The sequence below is a fragment of the Peromyscus eremicus genome, chromosome 15, assembly GCF_949786415.1.
Source record: "Peromyscus eremicus chromosome 15, PerEre_H2_v1, whole genome shotgun sequence".
NCBI classification, from domain to species: Eukaryota; Metazoa; Chordata; class Mammalia; order Rodentia; family Cricetidae; genus Peromyscus; species Peromyscus eremicus.
Genome location: NC_081431.1, coordinates 51,971,797 through 51,979,633, shown reverse-complemented (window position 1 = coordinate 51,979,633; position 7,837 = coordinate 51,971,797). Strand labels below are relative to the sequence as shown.

Sequence of the window (7,837 nt, the reverse complement as noted above, 5' to 3'; positions counted from 1 at the left end):
AAATTAGCTATTGCAAAACTTAAAACAATATGTAACCAAAGGGCCAAATCCTTTGGAAAATTTCTACATGGAGTATATAGTCATATATCAGGTAAAAAATATTAGTATAGCCTAATATAAATAGCTAATTAATATAATGTAACTAGTGAAAGTAAAGCAAGATACTGAAGTTTGTATTTAAATTCTGGATACTTTTTGAAACCTGGGGCCTATGCAGGGTCCCTTGGCTCGGCCTGGGAGGAGGGGACTGGACATACCTGGACTGAGTCCACCAGGTTGATCTCAGTCTGTGGGGAAGGCTTTGCCCTGGAGGAGATTGGAATGGGGGGCGGACTGGGGGGAAGGTGAGGGGGGCGGGAGGGGGGAGAACAAGGGAATCTGTGGCTGATATGTAGAACTGAATTGTATTGCAAAATAAAAATTAAAAAAAAATATTGCAATACAAACTATTAGATAAAAAAAATTCTGGATACTATAAAAGAGAGAGGCTTAGGTAGAAATATATCTTGGTTATGGGGTAAAATGAATATAGCTCATACATTAATCTCGCTCACATAAAATCACTGTATTTTTAAATAAATAAAATACTTTCAAAAGTATCTGATACAATTAATACAATGACCAATGTTCAAATCTTTAATAACTACTAAATGCAACAATATTTCTGAAAATTTCAGCTCCATATTTGAGTAAACAAGCTGGATCTCTCCTCCCTGTACTAATCATTCATCTTCATTGTACATTGTTAATTCTCACAGGTTTTTATATTTCATAGACCAGTAGTAGCTTGAAATAGTACATTTATGTATTCACAACGGAAGAGAGAACAGATGAAAACTAGGAATACGCTAACATTTTGGTTAGACTTAGCTAGGAATGCAGAAGAGAAAGTAAGATGAACAAATGCATTAGTGATATGGGACATTTTTTTTTGTGGAAGGCATTAATAAGGGTCAGTTCAAAGACAAAAAAAAGGGCTTAGATCTTGACTTCTGAGTAGTGACTCAGAATATAAAGTGTATGGTGCCTTTACTGATTGGTAATAAATTCAGTATCTAAATTAAGTGAATTGTAGGAAACATGCATCAATGGTTGATAAGTACTCATTAGCAAAATAGAAGACATAATTGTGCAAACCTGAGTACAGTCTTTCCATCATTTGTAATAACTTCTTTGCTTCAGTGCTCTTTGCATGAGAGAACAACTTCTTGGATAGAGAACCATGATTTAGCTAGGCAAAAACTAACAGGATTCTTCATAGGAATGTATATAGTAAACTGTTGTTACCATAAAAATAGTTAAATACATTGGGTATTTCTAATTTCAATGCCTTAAAGTTACTGAAAAATCACATCCCCATTAATAGAATTCTTTTTTACTTTTTAGTAAACCTATTAACATGATCTATGTTGTTGCTTAACTAATCCACCTGTAGTTGTTTGAAATGTATTATTTCATGCCTGAAGAAAACATTAGGTGCCCAATTGTTCCCTGAATTAGGAAAATTGTTTCAGTATTTTTCCTTATTTTAATTTTCATAGAAAATCAATGTTTTGTTCTTATTAATTTTAGACGTTATATATTTTGTTTATAATATTTTATTGAATACTCTACTCCAGTAGTTTGGAATTTTCTGCTGTTTGAAATAACCAAAGGGAAAATCAACATTATTCATGAGTAGGGCACAGTATGGATTTCATGTGAATAGTGCCCTCTATGCATCTGATCAGGGATAGGGTACTATTCTGCTATATCATTGACCAACAGAGATTCTCAAAGGTTTATCAAATGGAAAACTTGGTTCTGCAAAGTAAAAACAGGTACAAAATGAAAAGATAAATATGATAGATTGCTTTGAAGAAAGAAATAAGGCATAAAACTACATCAAATTGAAAGGTTTTAGGAGGGAAGATGCAAGAAAACGAGAATAAAAATGAATTAATTATGTTTTAATAATTAAAATGAAACTGCTATGTCATATTAAATCCCCGCAAAAAAATTAACTTCAGATGGAAGCAGAATAAAATCAATTAAGTGAACAAACCACCACCACCAGCAACAAATACATTTATTTTCCATGGCTGTAGAAATGGCTAAGCAGGGAAGAACACTTGTTGCCCTAACACAAGACTCAAGCTCAGTTCCCAACACCCACATCTAACAACCTCTAACTCCAGCTCCAAGGTATCCGATGCTCTTCTCTGCCATCTACGGGTATTACATGCCAATCCTACACACAGACACAATTAAAAATAAAACAAAGCTTAAACAAACGTGAATACTTCAAAGTGAATGCAAAGTACAAACCAAACAAATGGCCAGTTAGCACTTACCACCTTCTTAGTAGGAAATCTTGGTCCCAAAGCAGCAAATTCCTTTGCTTATGTGAGAAAAACACATCATTCTTGCTAGTGTGATGTCATGATGGGTGCTAAGGGAAACAGAGAAATAAGAGTATAAAAAGCATGCAGTGGGTGATGAAGATTTTTTCCCCTCCAGTGCTTAGTTTTCATCATAATATTTTTATGTAAGTGCACAGCAATACAAGCTAAAGTAGAGATGAGTAACCATTTAACTGTAGCTCAAAACTGGCTGTGTTTTACATAAACAATTTATTCTAAAAATCAAATACAACAACTAGAAATATGGTCTATATATTTTTGTTAAAGAAATCTTTTACCTTTCTTCTTTCTTTTCTTTTATTGAATATAGATACTTTTCTCACACAATATGTCCTGATTATAGTTTCTTCTCCTACTCCATCCCTTCTCCTCCCCTCTCCCCTTCCCTCCAGATACTCTCCCTTTCTGTCTCTCATTAGAAAAAAAAACAGGCTTCCAAGAGATAACAACTAAACATGACAAAATAACATATAATACGATGAAGCAAAACTCCCCTATCAACGATGGACATATCAACCCAACAGGAGGAAAAGACTCCCAAGAGCAGGCACAAGTCAAAGACCCACTCAGTTGGTCAGGAGTCAAGTGAAAACAGTAAGCTAATAGCTATACTATCTATGAAGAGGACCTGGTGCTGACCGTGTAGGCCCTGCACTTGCTGCTTCAGTCTCTGTGGGCTCTTACGTGCCTTGCTTAGTGGCAAATGAGATCAGAGAGTTTGTGTTTGACTTCCATTTTAAAGCAGATGGGCAAGCCAGGCTTTGTGGCATAGACCTGTAATCTAAGCACTTGGACTTGGGAGCCTAAGTCAGCAGGATTTATAAATTGAGGAGATGATGGGGTGTATGCTTGTTTTCTAATACCGGATTCTGTTGCTTATAATGCAAAGTTGAGGAGTGAAACTTCAGCAAATGTGTCCAGAAGATATGTTGTACACACACACACACACACACACACACACACACACACACACACACATTCACACCCACACTCACACACACAACCTGTGGGGAGTTGTGATCATAAAACTGAAAACAAACAAAAGTGATGGAGGGTGGTAAAGGACATTGTCTTAGTTTCTTTTTAATGGTCTTGACAAAATACCATGACTAAGGTGATTTATAAAAGAAAATATTTAGTTTGGGTCTCATAGCACCAGAGAATTAAGAAGCCATATCCATCATGATGGAGATCATGACAGCAAGCAGGCAGGCATGGCACAGGAGCAGTAGCTAAGAGCTTACATTTGATCCACAAGCAGAAAGAGCTAACTGAGAATGGGGTGGCTATCGAAACCTCAGTGCTCAGCCCTAGTGTTACACCTGCTACAGCTCCTAATCCATCCTAAACAGTTCCACCAACTGGGTAACAAGCATTCAAATATATGTCTGTGGGGGCATCCTCGTTATGAAATAGATATGACATGAAAGCAGAAGGGGAGCCCCTAGAGGAGATGAAGGGGATAAGCAAGTAGGGAGACAGGAAAACTGGTGAGTGGCATGGGAACAGAGAATACATAAGAGCAAAGTATGTGTGAAATGTCATGAAATAAGCCCTTATTTTATATGCTAATTTTCAATACTAATAAATATGTATAAAGACACTTTAGAAAATAAAAGTTCATCAGCCATGAGATGAAAGCAAATTAAATGCAGAAAAATGTCACTGGAGATCAGCCAGAATAGACATATCTAAAGATGCAAGACCTTGAAATACACAATTTCCAGCTCTCTCAGCTTTCAGGGTTGCTGACAGAGGTCTGATGTTATTCTGATGGGTTTGGTTTTGTAGATTAGTTGGTCATTTTTGCCTTGTTTCTTTGCTTTGTGTTTTTTTACAAACTGACACTAATACGTTGTGGAGAAATTCCTCTCTGGTCAGCCGATTTGGGCTAATAAATACCTCCTTTTTATGGTATAGTCATTTCTCTAAATTTGTCAAGGACAAGGACAGAATCTCTAATTAGTGGAAAAATACAGACCCCCATAAGACAGGGAACTAGATCATCTTACAGTCAGGTCTCCTAGCAACAGGACATTGAGTCAGAGCCCTTGACCCTTTCACCCTGTAAATATCCTATACAAACATCCTGTTAGCTTGCCCCACCTTACGCAGATGACAGCTTCTTGCTCCCCCTACCCTGAAGGAACTATTTAAACCTTCCTGGAGAAAAATAAAGTTGCACCTTGATCAGAATCTAGACTTGGTATATTCCCTTTGTGTCTCCTGTCCCTATATTCCCTCCTTAGGGTGGTCAAGTACCCGTTGTAGCCTTGCAGGCTGGGCATAAATTTTAGAAAATTTCTGCTCTAATTTCAGTGAATACATCTTCTATGCTCTTACTATTAATTTCAGTTTTTTTTTCTGACCAAAATATTTTTGGATGTGGATTCTTGAATTAGTTCTAAAGCCCTCTGAAGGGTGAACCATATATTCATTGAGGACTTTTTTACAAGTGTCTGAATGAACTGTTGGCTCATCCTTGTCCTCATCACTGAAATTTATTTTTCTAAACAATCTCCTCTATTGGTAATTCCTTCTACCAATCTTGATGTCAAATTTAAATTACTAACTTATTTATCTAGTTTATCATTGGTTATTTTTAAGAAGCTTAATTTCCTTGATGAATTTTGCTCCATAATAAAAAACAAACAGGTAACAAACAACAACAAACCTTCTGTGTCACTGACTTTTTTTATCTGCTATGCTGCTTTTTTTCTAGGTCCTAAATTGATTTTGTTACTGCAATTATCTGTTTGAACCATAGACATTGTCATTGATGTTTTCAAAATGACAGATCTGAAATAATTTCCAAGAATGTTTGCTATTTAATTACCATTGTTTTCTGATATTTAGGGGATTACAATTTTCTTAGAGTGGTTTCCTTCTTAGTGTATGTATGTGTATTTGTGTGTGTATGTGTTTCTGTGTTTTATTTTTATTTGAGGATGCATATGTGCTCCAATTTTTCATTATTTTTCCCTGTTCTTTTTGTCCCTTTATTTTAGGTTACTGTGTTTTCTTGCTGAGTGCTCTTCACTGGTATTTATTCCTCCATTTCTACCCCAAGGGAAAGCAGATTGAGGCCACAGATACCATGTTTTTAGAGCATTCTCAATGTTGACTTGCAATAGAAGACACATGTGTACATCACATGTGTCTCTGAACTTATAAGGTTCAGAAACATTGGTTATGTTTTATGAATGGACAAAATGTTGTTCATAAGGTTTTAGCCATAAACATGATAATAATAAAGTGGGAAATGACATAAGATTGAAATTGGGGAAAGAGGGAATATGGTATGGATAAAAATGAAAATATATAAATTTGAGAAATAATAAATAATAAAGAACACACTAGTACTGCTAACTAGAGTGCCAGTCTCCAGGCAACACCAGAGTATGCCAAAAAAAAATCCACAAATGTAGCAAGGTCTAGACTTTTTCTATCTGAGGGCGAAATAAGGAAACATGGGCTTTCTGATGGTAACTTTCTTCTTTACTTGTCTTAAAACATCTTCTCTCAAAATCTGTTTCCTCATATTTACATTCCACACAGTTACATTCTCCACACAACTGCATACCTCTTTTACACAGTTACATCTCTTTTTTATACAGCTTCATCTTCCTTGTCTCTACACAGTTACAAATCTCCACACAGTTACATTCTTTACATACACCTATATATTACTTTACATACATACATCTCTCTCCTGCACAGTAATATATTTCTGTATACAGTTACATCTCTTTTCACAGAGTTACATCTCTCTCCTCAGGTATATCTACATTCTACACAGCTGTCCATCTCCATTACACAGCTACATTTCTTTTTTACATACTTCCATATCTCTCTTCTATACACATTTCTTCTCTCTACTCTGTTACATTCCTTCACACACTACTACATCATTCACTCACTTTTTTACTCACTCACTCTCCTCTATATACACATCTCTATTTTCACAGCAAAACTGGATAAATATGAGTTACATTTTCAAGGTCACAAAGCATTTCTTGAGCAAACAATAAGAGACAGAGCAATGAGATATCACACAGTTTCTCTTAGGTTAGTGAGGTCATGCTGACCAGGCGTGGTAAGTAAAGCAGGCATGTAGCTTTGAGTGGTTAGTGTTCCCAGACAGAGAGTGACATTGAAATTCAGGACTTAAACAATAAAAAAATTGGTTGCAGAATCTTGAGTTTAGTAGTAGATGCAGAAAGTCAATTACTGCAGGGGTTATGTCTAAATGTTATAGCTTGACTTTGATTCAACAGACACTTGGGAATTTACCCTTGTACAATTAATCTCCAGGGCAACTAGTCTATTTTGGAATTGCTCTAAAGTCTAAAAACATCTGTTTGTGTAACTGAGTATACTATTACTTTCCTATTTCAGCTGAGTAATGAAAAATATCCTAATATTATGTCCATTCATAAAAATTATACAGCTTAAGCAGAAATCATCTTCCTGACCATGAACAGGTATAATTGTGCCCAATAGATGGAATATATACATGAGATAAACACACAAGCAGTGGGAAAACGCCCACAGCTCTTTTTAGGGAAGAAATGTAGTAGCACATGACAAAATTTACAGGCAGAAGCAACCAGTCCAGAGTCTGTGGTCCTGTAAGCCTTGCTTGACAGGGTTCCTCCATTAGAAAATATTTCTCTGTTATGTCAACACCTAGGTTATTAATTGTTATCTGCTGTATTTTCTTGTGGCCTTTGGTAAAGCCATTGTTACCAGAAAATTTCAAAACACTAAGGTAGGAAAGACAATGAAAGGACAGTGACAAAAAGCTATTTAGGTAAAATGTAAACTAAAATAAAACATCAAGTACAAAGGTGAAATAAAATTGAAAAATAAAGCTGGGCGGTGGTGGCTCACACCTTTAATCCCAGCACTCAGGAGGCAGAGGCAGGCAGGCGAATATTCGTGAGTTCAAGGCCAGCCTGGTCTCCAAAGCGAGTTCCAGGAAAGGTGCAAAGCTACACAGAGAAACCCTGTCTTGAAAAAAGAAAAAAAAATAGAAAAATAAAAGGATGAAGTAGATGGTAGTATAACACAGTCACCTTTTCTTCCTAGTTGGTTTGCCTCCCCCCTCCAAGTTGTCTTCTGTTGCAATCTCAATGTAATGTTTTGCTGTGGTTGGCTACATCTGTTCTGATCTGGTGCTGGAGAAAACCTCTCTGATGATTACCAAATAAAGCACAGACCTGCGAGTATAACAGAATACTACTGTAAGTCATTTTATTGCTACTTTTTTATCAGCTGAGTTTGGTTTTGCCTTAGGTCTCTGGGCTATCTGCTCTTTGGTTCATAGTTAACCTAGCAGTGTCCATTGTGGGTTCCTTTTCATGGAGTGGGCCTTAGGTCAAATCAGACTTTGGTTGGCTACTCCTGTAAGTTTTGTGCCAACATTGCACTAG

The 7,837-nt window shown here is 36.3% G+C and overlaps 1 long non-coding RNA gene across 1 annotated transcript; it reads right to left on the bottom strand.

The window, feature by feature from the left end:
- Nucleotides 1-2,050: 2,050 nt before the first annotated feature.
- LOC131925737 (uncharacterized) lies at nt 2,051-7,622 on the bottom strand. Its single transcript, XR_009383322.1, has 3 exons — nt 7,481-7,622; nt 2,334-2,431; nt 2,051-2,230 (listed from the first exon to the last, which is right to left on the bottom strand). It is a non-coding gene; the product is annotated as an uncharacterized LOC131925737 (long non-coding RNA).
- Nucleotides 7,623-7,837: the final 215 nt, after the last annotated feature.